We start from the raw sequence: 16840 nt of genomic DNA on the forward strand, positions 1-16840 counted from the left end.
ATTGCAAAGTCAAAGTACACTTTTTTGTTTTGTTCTGTCTTGTGGTAAAATGTCTTCCCATCAGCTTGCGATAACATGGGAGTCTTTATCTTCAGCTTTCATACCTTCCATAGCTGTAAACTTGATCTAATAATCTTCCAGGTATATTCATTTCTTCACAAAAACATTTTTAATGGATCACAGAACTCGTATTTTATCTCTCACACTTTTAATTTATCATCTTCCTTGCCAGCTGTGCGGTCCCACCCTGCCTGCCATCTTTGGTGACGTCTACATCTCCTCCCATCCTTTGGGAGTCAGCCTTTAATTTATCTCCGTCTTCACCTTGACTTCTAATGAATGAAAGAATAACAGCATTAGCATCTGTTTGTCTCTTATGGTATACTGTATGTTCTTTGGGGAAATGCGCTCTGTCTTATTTATCTTTGAATAATAAATTTAGGGTTTGCTAAACTTTCTTGCACATAGTAAATAAAGCAGTAGTGGGTATGAAGCAATGGTTGAAACTAGAATCTCTTATTTGTTTGTTTTTAATGCACTTACATCCTACTTTCCAAACAAAAAATTCCAATGTGAAGTATGTAAGATAATCAGTCAAGTCCTGCTTTAGTTCAGACCGTCCTTAGGTCTCTTGTGGCTTTCCTCTGGGCTATGCAACAGTTTCTTAACTAATTTTTCTTACACTTACTGTGCCTCCTTCCATATTATCCTTGTGAAGATATCTGCATTTCTGGGTAAATATTATCTGAATACCTTTTAAATGATTATAACCCAATTTCTCCTTCATTTCAATACACTCATTGATATTTCCATAATTTTTGGTCTTCAGATCAGGTCTTAAGGAAATAATGCTCCTTATATTCATTCAACCAAACATGTGCCAGCCTCAAAGAGTTATGTGTCACGGTGTCCTAACCTTTAGGAGATCCATATGGTGGCCTTTTTTTCAGAAAACATGTCCTACTGTAAAGCAAGGGGTGATGAAGAGCTTACCACCACATTTTCAGATCCTAAGTGATATTTTTAAATCTTTTCCTCCAGATTTACATGCCACTGTCATACTGCCAATTCACTGAAATAGTGTCTATTCCTGGCAAACAATCCTTCAGTCATTGCGGGTAACTTTATTGATGTATTACCTCCCCCTGGTCCTCGTGGCTCAGAAAGGGGAACAAGGGCCCATTTGAAGTGTAGCCCCCAGCTGAATCCTCCCTGGTCCACGGAGGACAACAAGCTGTAGACAAGCCTGTCTGCACCGATGATATCAGCTGGGTGGCAAGCCACGGTCAGCCGGTCCTCCTGGACGACAGCCAGCAAGGGCTGCAACCACATCATGTTCACTTCACAGTGGCTGTCCAGCAACATCAGAACTTCTCCTGTAGCATGGGTCGCTCCAATCATTCTTCCTCGAATCAATCCCTCACACTTTGTATTTCTTATTACTTTAACTTTTCCAACAAGGTATTTGGGGATATATTTATCTAGCTCTCCTTTCAAATCAGCAAAGTCACTACCATTATCCACAGAGGTGATTTCATGAAGATGACATGCTTGTGTGCTGTCTATGACTGGGCACTGTCCTGGGCAAAGCCAACACAGCTTCACTGAAAGAGACAAATAATAACACTAGGGACTGTTAGATAACTCAGGTAAAGACTTTTCTTTACGTGCTGCTTTCCTTGTGCTGACAAGTCTCTGTGGTAGGCCAAGCAGTTACATACTAAAGGTATGCATCTGAGAGTCTAAGTCCCTCAATTCCTGACCACTTTCATTAAAAATTATATCTGATTTAGAAGATAATGTCACATTGTTTTTTTCTGGACCTTCAGCATGATTATCATATCACAATTTTGTATGCTTTGAACTGTGACTCTAACGCTGGCCTTGGAGCATGAGTGAAACAGGGATAAAATATTTTAGGGAACGATCCACAGGGCCCAGACCCCCGGATAGGCACATATGCAGACAACTGAATGACTTGACTGAAGTTGAAATAAAAAAGAAGCGAAACTGTCCAGGTCACAGATATAAAAAGGCACCTGAACAGAAATATCGAACAGAATTATACTTACATTGTGGATCTAGCACAGCTCAAAGGACTTTTTCAATTTCTTGGAGCAGAAGCTGCTGGAGCCAGAAACTAGTGCTGGAGACTGAGTGTGGACCAACGTGAGAGTGAATATCTCCCAGATGCAGTTGGAGGTGGGAGTGGTGATGCTTCTGCGGGCTTCCAGGTACCCCATCAGGTCCTCACGTTGAAGACTCCAGAAGGATACCTTATGACTCCCAAAACCAACAACCTAGGATCAGGCCTTCACAGAATCTCGCTGTGTCACTCTCCCTCCCTGCCTTAACCCCGGGTGGGGTGGAAGAGGCAGTTGAAAGGGGCTCCAGGAAGCCCAGCAGCCCAGCTTCCGGCATGCACTGGACAGTTGGCAGTCACCGGGCCCTGGGGCCTTGCGCCCCCATCTATTTCTTCTCCCTTTCTCTTTTTCTTTCCCCCAAATAAATTAGCTAGGCTTTTAAAATTAAACAAGACTTTTGGAATGCTGGGTGGTTCAGTCAGTTAAGCATCAGACTCTTGATTTCAGCTCAGGTTATGATGTCAGGGTCCTGAGATCGAGTCCTGATGGGACTCTGCTCTCAGTGGGAAGTCTGTTTGAGATTCTCTCTCTCCCTCTCTTTCTGCCCCGCCCTCCCGTTTGCATGCCTGCTCACGCATACTCTCTCTACCAATAAATGAAGAATTAATTAACTTAATTAAACAAGAGTTTTAAGAGCATGTCTTGGGAAATAGCAAAGAAGAAGTTTGAACAGTTCCATGCCTCTCTATTCCAGTGTGAAGTGAATGGAGGATTATTTGAAATAGAAAAGATAGGGCCAAGTCCTAAGTGAAAGCAAGAAGAGGAAAAAAGAGAAGAATAAGGCAAAATAACAGTGCTCCATTGGTAACTGGCTGTCTATTCCTTTTTTTTTTTTTTTTTTTTAGAACTTGAAAATCTCCCCTTTGAAAGACTTTTTACAGTTTGGTTTCTGTCTTCTAGCATGGAGACTGGTATTTACCTTGAGGGCAAATAGCTCGTTTGATGTCCTTGACTGCATTAATGTATCTTTTCTTATGCAGAAGTAAGACATTGTGTTTAAGCATGTGGCATACTGATTAGCAGATAGAAGGTGCTAAATAAACAATTTCTTGACTTAAATTGAAGAGTAAGCTTTTGGTTTATTTTGAGACTCCTTTGGGATTTTATTTGTGTTGGCTATATAAAGTAGTAATTGAAAAATGTAAAAAATAATATTATCTACCTCAGAGTTGCTGGAAGGATAAAGAAGCTAATATTTGCAGTGACTTAGTTCATCCTTGGCATACAGTAAGATCTCAAAGTGTTTATTACTTTTGTTGAGTTATCAGTAATGAACACACATGGTACTTGTATTTATATGTGTGCATTTTGGTTTCTTTAAGTATACATTCATATGTGTGCATGTATTTTTAAATACTTTTAAATGCTATGATATCATGATTAATATGTATCTGTAAATTCACTTAAAATTATTCCTGACTTTATCTTTGAAATTTAAATCATATGTTTTTTTAAAGACAGTGTACATTATTACTGCATAATGTGCTTTTTAGGGGATTTTTAAAGAGCTACTCTAATCTTTATAGCTTTCAATATTTTAAAATCTATCTTTAAAATGGGGGATTATCCCCTTGAGTCTATGAGAAAAAGCTCCGTTTCCAAAATTGAAAGAATGTGTGTCATTTCTATCTAGAGCGCTGGCACATGTGAATTTTACAGGACTGGGGAAGATTAACTAGGAACTCGGTACATTGTAAAGGCATCTGAGAAGCAGTAGGAGATGATACTTGACCTTTTGAGGCTTCTCAGGGGATTGAAGTTAAAGCAACTCCAGGTGGTCTTCAGAATCACTTGACATTTCCCGTAAGTGACGGGCCAAACAAGAAAAAAGCTAGAGAAAGTCAAGAGTTACAATAAAGTTCCATTTCACCAATTTATTGGATATATTTATTTAAAGTATCTCTTTGGTTCTACAGTTAGTATATCCAAAATACCTGATTATACTCATTGCAGCAACCAATCTGATACTTGTATTTATCAAAGTTCATCCTCAGGTCTTTTCCTTTGTAATAGCCTCCCCCTCAGAGCTCGCAGTCAATCCTAAGGTTTCAGCAATTGCGTCTGTGTTGATTACCTAAATCCATGTTGCCAGTCCAACAGTTTTCCTGAACTCAAGATCCATATTTTTAAAAAGATTTTATTTATTTAAGTTAAAAAAAATATTTTATTTATTTAAGTTAAAAAGTAAAGATTGATTGATTGATATTGATTGATAGAGCACAAGCAGGGGGAGAGGCAGAGGGAGATGGAGAGAGAGAGTCTCAAGCAGGCTCCTTGCTGAGCACCCAACACAGGCTTAATTTCACCACCCTGAGATCATGACCTGAGCGGAAGCCAAGAATCGGATGCTCAACTGACTGAGCCATCCAGGGGCCCTAAGATCCATATTTTTAACACTTACTTTGTATCTCCATTTGGATAGCTTATTAGTATCTGAGACTCAGGTTCTCCATTTTTCACGATGAACTAGCATCTACTATTTGATGTGCTCTGTACTCAACACTGTAGATACAATGATGAAAAAACAATGGAGCCACTTCCTAGAGGAGCTCGTGGTCTAAACCACAGGTCAACAAACTTTTTTTTTTTCTCCAGAAAAGACCAAATAAATCTAATTCACAATAGGAGTTAGAAAGGTTTTCCCAGGACATGGTGGCAGTAAACTGCTTCCCCCGCTTTGTGACCATTTTGTACTATATACATACTCCTATTATACTACTTAATCTCATTTCATTAGATTTGTTTCTTTGTACCAGGGGTCAGCAAACTACACCACAGGCTAAATCCAGCAGTGGACTGGGTCTTACGGGATGAGTAGATTACAAATTGTTAGAAAACCTGATTTTTGCTTACTTGCAAAAATCTCCTTCCCTAAATCTATTGTTTCTGATAAGGAATATCACCACCATCTCTGATTGCCAAACTGAAAGCATTGGATTCTCTCTTACATTGCAACTGACTTAGATAGGTTACTTGCTGTGTCATGTAGAGAGGGGTAATCTAGGCTTTGTACATTTAGTAATTTATATGGTGTGTGGGCTTTATTTAAGTAAAGACTTTCCAATTTCCATGCATGATTCAGTATAAGCCTTGGAGAGGGATATATAAGTGAGGGTCTGTGACACATAAACTTAATGGTAAATCCAGTGTCCACATGCTCCTTTCTGTTTCTACTTCCTCTCTCTCTAGTTCAGACCTTTATTATGCTTCATTTGAATGTCTGCCATAGTCTCTTATATTGATTCTCTGGGGCTGACACAACAAATCACTGTAAATTGGGTGGCTTAAAACAGAATTTATTTTCTATTAGTTAAGGAGGACAGAAGCTTGAAATCAAAGTATCAGAAGGATTGGTTCCTTCTGGAGACTCTGAGGGAGGAACCGTCCCATGCCATTCTCCTATTTCTGGTGGTTGTAGGCAATCCTTCACATTCTTTGTCTTATAGACACATTATTACAATCTGCTTCCATCTTTACATCACCTTTGTGTCTTTCTGTGTCTTCTCCTCTTCTCTAAGGACTCTGGTCATAGCATTTAGGCCCTACCATAAATCCAAGATGATTTCATTTTGAGATCCTTAACTAATAACATCATATACATTCACATTCTGAGGTTCTGGGTAGACATGATTTTTTTTGTGTGAGACACCATTCAACCTACTACACTTCTCAACTTATTGGTATGCCCTCACTTATTATGTTGCCAGAATGTCTTCATTATACACAATTCCAGTCTTGTTACTTCACTGCCCAGCAATATTCACAATTTACCAAAGCTCCTAACATAGGGCATAAATACATTTTCTTGCTATTTAATAGCTCTCCATTGATTCTGGATCCTTGCTTTCCTTCTGGGAGTTTTCTTCTATAGCTCTAAACTCTAGCTAAACTAGCTTACTTCTTTTCTCAAAACAAATACTATGTTTTCTGGCCCCTCTGTCTTTTGGTCATTCCTTCCTTTAACTAAAGTGCAATTCCCATCAAATCACTCTTCATAAAAAATATCTACTATTCTTTAAGCCCCCAAACACAGACAATTTAACAAATTAATCTACTAATTATCCTCCACCAGAAAAATTTGTTGCCCCCTCAAATGCATATAGGATGTTATTTCTCCCTCGTTCGAATAATAACAGAACAATTTATTTTCCTTGGCATAGATCTTCATGCTTATAGAGCACACACAGATTTTTGATATTGATTCACATTCACTCTAAATATTATTGAAGTCATTTGTATACTCACATAATTTTTCCTAGGTTTGGAGCTAGGTGAGCACAATGACTGTGTTTTGGTCATTTTATACTTCGGCAGTGGTGAGCGTAGGGTTTTAGGAACAATGTAACACCACCACACAAATTATTGTTCTCTGAGGGATCATGCTAAACTGGTAACATATAGGTTTAGGATTATGGACCTAATTGTTAGTAGAGATCTACCTCCTTGGGGATTGTGTCTAGGATGATACTGAAGTCATTTTTTAAAATCTCAGAATATTATAAAGAGTCAATCAAATAATTAGTGACAACACCCAATTCATATTACATAGCTAAAACTAGAGGTTGTTAAATGGGATTGTGGTAGATCCTTGGAGGATTGTTCCTGAGGCTCTATCTCCTTATACTCAGCATGCAATGATGTGTCCTTTTCAAGGGAGTAGAAATTAGTACTAAACTGTGGTTGTTGTTCCAATTAAAGTTATCACATCCTTCCTTATAGGATATAGGAACTGAAGAAAAATAAATAATGCATACAAATGCCCTGCTCAAATATTTATCTCTCTAATCACTTAGGGAGATGTGTCCTTTAGTAAGACAATGACTTTTGCCAGAGAATGGTATTGAATAGAATTAATCCATTGGTTGAAGTTGTGGGTAGAGTTACATGATGGCCATATTTCTCCCTGAGATACAAAATAAAAGCAGGTAACACACCCTCTCCATGTTGCTAGAGCAATAGCCAGATAGTCTCTGCCATTGCTTGGGTGCACTCTCTGTAGTTGGCTCCTAATTACAAAGGAGCAATGCCAGGTTAGGGGCTCAGGGTTTTCAACCAGTGAAATATTCTTCTGTCATACCTAGTGGTGAAAACAGTGTAGATTTTATTTAAATACATTCTGTCTATTGAAATTGAAAGAAAATAAAAGGGCAAATATAATCCTTTTGACAGGTTTATGTCCCTTAGTATCCTGGAGTATTGCTTTCATTATAATTAAAAGATTCAAAGTATAACTTTATCTAGAGAATAGAGTCACTCTAACTTTGTCCTAAGAAACAAACACAAATAAACAGCTAACATAAGCATGAATTAACGTGTATAAGCATAGTACGTGAATGTTGGAAAATTGAAACTTCCATCCTTCATTCCTCAATGAAAAAAGAAACTTGTGGGTAAAATAAAAGCATTTTTTTAAAAGATTTTATTTATTTATTTGACAGAGAGAGAGACGGCCAGCAAGAGAGGGAACACAAGCAGGGGGAGTGGGAGAGGAAGAAGCAGGCTCCCAACAGAGGAGCCGGACGTGGGGCTCGATCCCAGAACTCCGGGATCACGCCCTGAGCCAAAGGCAGACGCTTAATGACTGAGCCACCCAGGCACCCCTAAAAGCATTTTGGACATGATGCCACTTGATATCTTTTTCTATAAGAAGGTTTATAATGTAATGTAGAGCAAAGAGAAGGCAAATACACTCTAAGGCCAAGTTTATTTGTAGGAAATGGGTTAGGGTTTGACAATAAAAGGTAAAGAAATATCTCACATAGAATGGATGTGTATCTTTTAAAAAATGTGGTATTGCTTTGCTGTGGCAAATATGTTTGATGGATTTCAGGTACTGTAGGAGAGGACCAACTACTGCCAACTACAGATTATTTATCTACACTGTTTTCTTTCCCAAAGGTCATGATTTCTTCTCTTTCTCCCTTAATCTACAAGGCTTTGTAATATTTACCCAAATGCTTCTATGAAGAACTATAAGTTGAATCACACAAAATCGGTTGAATAGAAGCAATTCCGTGGGTCTTATCTAATATTTGGGCTGTTGTCAGAGTGAAGTGCAATTTCATTGGAGAATAACACGTGGGGAGGTATCTAAAATAGGGCAAGGACAAAGGTATCCAACACCTCCTGTCACCAGGGCCATCTGAGAGGAATTTTTTGTTCCATCACAGTGAGCCACAGAGGCCAACCAGCCTATAAAAACAGGTCGATACCTCTGGTAAGTGCTGGAGAAGAACCATGAGAGACAGAAAAGCAAGGGGTCTATCATACATGTCATCTTTTCTGATCTTATCAAGAATCTCTGAACTTTAATGCAGTGTCCAATGGCCCCTAATCATATATAAGCCAGGCCCTAGATCCTATATATGAGTCAGGGTGTAGCTTTGCCCCCTCCTCCCCACATCCTCTCTGTGATTTGTGGCCACTAAATTGATAGAAAAATTGGGCTAAGAAGCAAAACTGACTCAAAGCAGAACTGAATGTCAGTCCTGAGGGAGAAGGGTGTGAGGCTGGCAGCAATGACACCAAGCCTAGAGTTGCTAGGAAATTGGAAACACTGGATGTTTCACTGTGAAACTATACTTGGTGCTATTCAGATATATAATGCCAGCTACTCTTAAATGCTCTCAAGAGCCACCTATCAGGAAGACTAGGGAGGCCATGGAGAAGACTTATCCTAACTACTAAAAAAAAAAAAGAGTCACATTTCTGCTTGAGGGAGAAAAGGCAGCTCTATATCTGATTTGGATAGTTAGGACTCTAGATAGAGATGTCCAGCCTGAGGTCCCGGAATATTAACCAGATCAGAGGTCCTGGATGGATAATGAGGCAGACAATGCACTCTTTCATTGATGGTACTTTATTCTGGAAATTTTCAGTATACTTTAAGGTAAGTATGTCTAACTCTAAGTAGCCTTTCTTTTTTTCTTCTCAGGTTCTATTAAACCTCTTCAGTTGGTCCCATGCCAGTCTACCATAGAATGAAAGACCTCTCATTTCAGAGAATTTATTTATGATTAAAATTCTTAGGCTGTGATTCCTCCAAGATTCTCCATAGTGTCAGCAAACTTAGGCAACGTTCAGGATTTGCTCACTCAACGTCTGTAAATGGCAGGCTTAGACAGGAAGATTCCTCATAGTTCCCACTTCACAGAATCTTCTACATAATTGGGAAGATGTAATAGATGAGGTTTAAATGACCCTCTGGAAATATATTATTTAATTAAATCCTGATTATAAAAAGAAGCACAGTTATATTTGTATCCTCCTTATTTTTCCTAATTCATATCAGTGAGGGTATGATGTATCATTATCCCACTTCAGTTTTGGTGAGAAGGTAAACTTTCCTCAGGGAAGTCCAACATGAAAAGTTCTTACTAGAAATTAATCCATGTTCAATACATAAAACTCCTTTAGCCCTCCTTGTGTCACCCATTCTTCATTCTCAAGACTGCATTATGACTAAGGATTATCACTATTCAACATTTCATAATTACCATGTCATAAGTGCCTATTTAATCAAATTAAATAATTTGTGCTTATTTACATCAACAGTAAAAACATAGTAAAATAAACACCAAACCAAAGTTTTGATGAAACCCACCAGTGACTTCCACCTAGTGAGGAGGTGTCTGTATTATTTCGTGGACATAGCGATAAAAACATTGATTTGCAAATGTCATCATATGATACATTTTAATAAAACTTTTGTTAGATTCTACTTACTGATACAGTTCTCATTTCTCAGACACTTTATAAGTTAGGAAGATGTAATAGGATACATTTAATGACCCTCTTGAAATATATCATTGAATTACACCCTGAAAATCTTTTTATATCATCACCAACTGTGTTTATTTATTTTTATTTACAACTAATCTAACTGTAAGGACAGGTTCAAAATCATGAATGATGATGAGTTGGATCTCTGTCTCAGCAAATTTCTTGATGCTATAGATTAGATTTTCCACTTCTATACAAATTCTTATCCATCCACAAGTCCTTGAGAAGACTGAAGTAAACTTATTTCAGATAGGAGACATTGGGTTTATTATATTTTTCCTGGTTGATTGCAACACATACCCATTTTATTTTTTAAATTTTTTTATTTTTAAATATTTTATTTATTTATTTATTTGTCAGAGAGAGAGAGAGCACAAGCAGGGCGAGCGGCAGGCAGAGGGAGAAACAGGCTTCCCGCTGTGTTGGCAGCCCGACTTGGGGCTCGATCCCAGGATGCTGGGATCATGACCTGAGCTGAAGGCAGACGCTTAACCGACTGAGCCACCCAGGTGCCCCAACACATACCCATTTTAAAAGGTATTTTTAAATCATATTGTGTTGGGGAAATATAATTAAAAATAAAATCTTCTCCCACCCAGAAAGCTTCTCCATAAAGGCAGTAGAGAAAGAGTATACTTTATTAATGAATAAGTATTAAATCGGAATGTGATATGTGTAACAGGTACTCCATTAAGAGATTACAAAGACAGAAAGAATATTCATCCCCTTACATAGCCAAGGGGGTGTAATTCATTATGTACATGTTTTCAAGAAAAACAGGAATAAGTCCTCAAATAAGGGGATTCGACAGTACCATTTGTCACCTTTACCTGGTAACTGAGGTGACCATCTGTGTTAGTTAATTGAATACTAGAAGAAAAACAAATTTCTCATATGTTTATAGCAGGAGGTAGTTTTCCAACATGGAACAAGACACCCACAAAAATTAAACTCCTATCCTTCCACAGAAACTGGGAAATAGTGATACACTCTCCCTTGATGTTTACATTTCAAAAAGCTGGCTCCCAGGTCTTTGACAAAAGCATTTCTGGGTCATAAAGCTGACGAAAGACCTGTCTAGGTTTCTAAAGGTTTATACACATTTCAAAGAAATGAGAAGTACTTAATTACAAGTTTTCTGAACTTAAATGCTGTAAGAAAATTGGGGGAGAAGGAGTAATCTCTTCCTTTATTTTCATAGTAGAGAATTAAGCCACTTTCAATTTTTACTTGTCAGTACAGTCATTTCCATGGCATCCCATAATACTCAAACAGGAAAAGGCATAGTTTTTATCAATTAATTGTAGCTTAGGGTTCCCTTCAAAACTCAGTAATTTTCCATTAGAGGGTTCCACTGTAAAAAATTAACACAAAATAAGCAAACAAAAAACAAAAACAAAAAAAGCCTGAAAGGCAAACAGGGTAGTCATTTTCTTAAATGAGGCAGCCATAGCATGCTCTGTGAAAGACTTCTCTACAGTATCATAGGCCTGGCATTTTTCCAGTTCCACCACTCAGGTACCCTTGTTCAAATCATTGAAAGGCTGTAAATGACAGGCTTGATCAGATTATTTCTCAGATTTGGTTCTTTGGCTTGGCAGTAAATAGATTTTGCCACCCAAATATATATACATGCTTCCTTTCCTCTAGTAGAGAAAGACATTGCTCTGATCATCCTAATATCTCAATAAATATCTCTGAAAAGTTTTCTTTTTCACATTTTTTTGGAAGGCATGCTAGATATTTTTACTCTCAGAACACCAGGGGTTAGCCTTTCACAGTGATACAGGCCCAACTCTTAGCACCTGTTTTTCATGTTTCTGACATTTTTCTCCATTATCATTCGTGTATTTTCTTGTGGGTTATTGGGAAAAGAAAGCTTATGTTGCAACCAGGATACAGAAGAAGTAAAGAGGGAAAATTCAAAAGGTCAATGGAACATTGGACAAGTGTTTTCATCAGAAAAAAGCAGACAATGGATCCTTTTAGCAAGGCCAGAACTGTCAGTTTCTTGTGTAAAACATAAAGTAAAAGAATAATACTCTAGAGAAACAAATCTAATGGGAGAGAGGGAATAATAAGAACATACCATTTAAAATGCTCCCTGAGGGAAAAATATAAATACAAAGGTTAAAAAAAATGATGTTCAAAGAGCTTTTTATAACTTTTATTTAAAAAAGTAAAAGTGAAAAACAATATGTCCACTTCAAGCTTGCATCTGACAACACTTTAAAGAATAAAATGCTTACTGAGGAACTATTGGGCACCAGGACACCTTCCTATGGTGGTCTCCTTCACCTTGAAAATGAGGTCAAGTTACCTTGACAACTAGGCCTAGTGTTCCTCCAAAAGAGGTACAAGAGGGCCCATTATTTTTTCTCATACCTCCAAGTTTACTTAATTGAATATTGGAAAGCACCTTAAAACTCAAGCAGTTTTGCTAATCCAATGAAGAAAATCACAAAAGATGCCACATGGTTAAATTGTATTTTCTATGGTTTTAGGAGAAAGTAGAAATATGTTAACAGGAAGATGCCTAAGGTTGCAATTCTTCAAACTAAAGTCTATATTATTTATTTACTGAATTATTTGAGCATCTGTGTTCCAAAATACACACATTCTAGTTATATATATATATATATATACATGTATGTATATATATTTAAACTTATTTATATTTATAGTATCTTCCTCATCTCTCTAATATGTAGTCACTTCCAAATATATAAATAATGACAAGATTTATTTTAAAAATCTAAGATGTAAAAATACTATCCTTAAAAATTTATGATTAGAGTTGAAATTATGCAGAATGTATAGATTAGAAAAATGAATAGAAAGACACTGCTGTTGTAAATACTCAGACTGCTTAGTCTGGCAAGACTATGTGCCAAAGACTTTGTAAATGTTCTATTATTTTATCTTTATAACATTTCTGAAACAGAGGCATTATTTTTTTCATTTTATAGAAGGAGAAACTGAGGTTCAGTGAGGTTTGTCACACCTGATAACTTCTAAAATAATTTTAAATAATGTGTGTTGAATCCCCTGCCTCATCACCAAACTCTTCTTACCGCATGTCCTCTTGAGCATGCTATTTTCCTTTCAGGTCCTCTGTCACTTCAGGTTGTTCCATGCTTCAAGGGCTTTCTCAGGGGTCTCTCCTTCTACCTGGACAACTCTCCCAAACCCATGACTCCACACCCCCACCTTTATCAATTGCTGGTCATTTTTCAAACCTGCAGCCAAGTGTAATTTCCTCAAGCAAGACTTCCCTAACCTGCAAGAGAGATTAGACTTCCCTTCCACCTTTCATAGTATACTGTACACTTCTTCAAACTACTTACCAAAATTTTCAGTAACTCAGTTGATATTTATTTATTTAATGGCTATCTATTCTGGGCTAGAATGTAAGTTCTATGAGGGCAGGGATTGAATCTGTCTTGCTCACTCCTCATGATGTAGCACAGGGCTTCATTATTGGCCGAAAGAGTAAGTAGATGAATAAATAAATAGATAACCTAAAATTCAATGGCAAAGTTCTAAGTTTTGACTCCAGACTGCATACCTTTAACTGGTAAGCTGGGCTAACTTCTAGAACAAATTACTTAGCTCGTATGGATGTAAGGAGCACAAATTTAATTCTAGGATGAGTTCCAGTTGCTTCTGGGAGATTAAAGCACTAGGAACAAAGCTTTGACTTAAAAAAAAGCATTATGTTAATGATCACCAATATAAATAATTTTTTTTACTTTTTGGTGATGGAAAAACTACATTAAATTAGTCAACACATTGTTACTACAAGAAGGTAAAAGGGGTTCGCATTCAGCATGGTGACAAACATTCTTCCAGCAGAGATTCAATCTCCCATTCAGAAAAATTTTAGATAGCCAAGAAGGGGTCAGATTCTTTAGAATTATCTTTATTTTGTATAGCGGAACAAATGCCTACTGTCTTATATGGTCCTATTTGCCAGTGTTGGAACAAGAAATATATATTGTTCTGAGCACAGAAAGATTACATGTGACTCTAGCCAGTCAGGCCAATATGGTTGCCTACGGCTTCCCTTGAAAACAATGTGTGGACATTGATTGTATGCTGCACCACAATTTAGCATTTATTTGTGTGTATTATTGCCACTGCCATGTATCTGAAGAATAACATGGGAAATAAAATAAGAAAGGAAGACACAGAAGTCTATCTTTTATATATAATAAAGCCAAACATAAAGATTGTTGTAGAGGTGCCTGGCTGGCTCATTTGGTAGAACATGTGACTCTTGATCTTGGACACTTGAGCTCAAGCCCCATGCTGGGCATAGAGAGTACTTAAAAAAAAAGAAAAAAAAAAGATTGATATAAAGTCCATGGAATAATTTTGCCGTTTCTGATAGCAGAGGCAAGCTTATCTAGAACAAAGATTTTATCAGCTTCAATTTGGAGGGAAACTTCTCAAAATATCTACAGCATCAATAGTATCCACCTAAATGTCTTTAAAAGTTAACATATTTATAATTATTACTAATTTTTATTGCATACTGATTGTGATAATACTTACAGGACAAATACATGGCACAAAAGAGTGGTTTTATTTTGTGTTTAATGTACATTTACAACCTAGTGACATAGCTTATGTGATGACTATGGCAGTTATCAGTGTAGCCTCACAAACCCAAATTCTCTCTTCAGTATGTTTGTTCTCAATGATAAGGGGACACTTCCCGCATTTTCTCCCTAATGGCGAGTATGATTTTAAATTTTGTCAATAGAAGGCGCTGGAGAGATACTGCAGGGGGAGTGTCTTTCCTGGTTAGGATAAATGGTATTTTGTTTTTTCTTGCTCTTGCCACACTGTCAGGCAAAGGGCCGGTGTGTGGGGACAGTTGGTGTTGCTCTGCTCCATCTGTGCACCCAGAGCACACAGTTCCTCGGCGAGCATGCAGCCCCAGTCCAGAGGTTCTTCTTTTCTTTTTCTTTTTTTATTTAATTTTTCCTCTTGCTTGATATCTGTAAACTAGCTTTAACTCAGGCAATTCAACAAATGTCACTGTTCAAACTAGGTCTGAACACTATCCTGGCAGGGGTTGGAATATATTCTAAATATGTCCTTCTTTGGTACATTTCCTTTGCTCTAGGAGAAGGTGGAGGAGCCCTTTAGAACATACTCTTTTCATCTTTATAGTTATGATTTTATCATAGCTTAATAATTCTTAATATTAAACTTCCCCTATTTAAATTACTGTGTGGCTCTATTTCTTAATTGGACCAAGACGAATACTTAGTCCATACAATATAATGAAGAACATCTTAAAAACTTGCAACTTTTTTTTTGCTTTGTAAATGATTATGATAGTTGATATATATATATCAGTCATATTAAATCCTTGATTAAAAATCCAGGTCAGCATTATTAACTTTTAAATAAAAACATTACACACATCCTGGTCATATGCTTTATTTCACTGCATCACAGAGAAAAGCTGTGGCTTTATATATAAATAGGTATGTTGTATTTTTCCACTGTGAGAATTCTATTATTTAGAGGCAAATATAAAAACTACCCCTTTCACTTAAAAGTGACCTTTGTAAATATGCACATATTAAAAACATTGAGATGCAATTTCTGAATCTGTGGCCTTCATTTATTCTTCTTCTCAAAGACCAAAGAAAAAGAATAACACAAGTATTTTCTTCTAAGTTATTAAAAGAAGTAAATTTTTATTAACACTCTATTAGAACAACTGATTTACAATGCATTTTTAATTAGTAGAGCAACGTAACTGCCTCTCTATTAGCTATTGTCTGGCAGCTGTCCTCCTCTAACCAATATAGGACTTGGTAGTGGCAGAAAGAGCTTAGGTTGGATGCAAGTGGGAGATTAAAAGCCAACACTGAGATAAAATCGGTTCTTGCAAATTGAACAAGAATCGAGTGATGGAAATCCAGCCAGACAGGCAAAGCATTTTATCTGGAGAATACAATGGTGAGCACTAAACAATAATGGGTCACGACAGGTGGATAGATAGGGAGGCCATCACACTGGTGTCCAGGAATACCAGCAAGAGTGTAAGAGTTAGGTGTTAAGTAACTTAAAACTAAGTTAAGGCAGCTAAGTACTAAAGCAAAGATTCTAGAGAGGATTACAGGGACACCAAAGAAATTGGAGAGAAGTGGCATAATTCCCACTGTAAGGCTAAAATTTCATAACGAGATTAGAATATAGAATCTCCAAGAACAGAGTAGGACACAATCCTGGGTGAATAGGGGAAATATGCAGGAAATCCAAATAAGGACCCAGGCATGAGATTAAACAAGGGAGAGAGACTCAGTTACTTGATACAGAATATAGGATGACTTCATCTCAAAAACCGAACTTGGAAGGAGAAGTGACCACAAGAAAAGAGTGCAGTTATCAAAAAGTTACCTCAGTGTGGAAATGCAGATCTGTTGGCTTGGAACCTGTAACTTTCTCTGAATAAAGTCTTTCTTGATCCTGGGGTTGGATTGACTATAGCTCAGAAGGCAGTGTGAAATTAAGTGCTTTTCGTTCTAGTTATCAGGGATGACCGTGAATGGGGGCCGAGAAATAGGTAGGAGATTAAGTCTTTATCACAGAAATAATGTATTTCTATTTTTTTTAAATGAATGTTTACGTGTATATGTAACAAAAAACTAGACAGAAGATTTTTAAAAATTAAACTAAAAGAAATACATTGGATAATAGTTTTGGCAAAGAAAATGCTCTAGTAGTAGGAGTAAAAGCCGTTGGGTCCCTTTGGTACTACCAACTCAGGAGATTTGAGTTGTAAACAAGCAGAAGGCTGATACAGTCTCTTGACATAATTAAAACTGCATAAACCACAATAGGTGTTTTCCTTAAATAGTTTGCCAAGTGCCTTTGCAGGTCTACTACAG

General features: G+C 37.2%; 1 pseudogene; it reads right to left on the reverse strand.

Moving 5' to 3' along the window:
* Positions 1-704: 704 nt before the first annotated feature.
* Positions 705-2062, reverse strand: LOC103677669 (annotated as a pseudogene).
* Positions 2063-16840: the final 14778 nt, after the last annotated feature.

This window comes from Ursus maritimus, unplaced genomic scaffold (genome assembly GCF_017311325.1).
Source record: "Ursus maritimus isolate PB19 unplaced genomic scaffold, ASM1731132v1 scaffold_10, whole genome shotgun sequence".
NCBI classification, from domain to species: domain Eukaryota; kingdom Metazoa; phylum Chordata; class Mammalia; order Carnivora; family Ursidae; genus Ursus; species Ursus maritimus.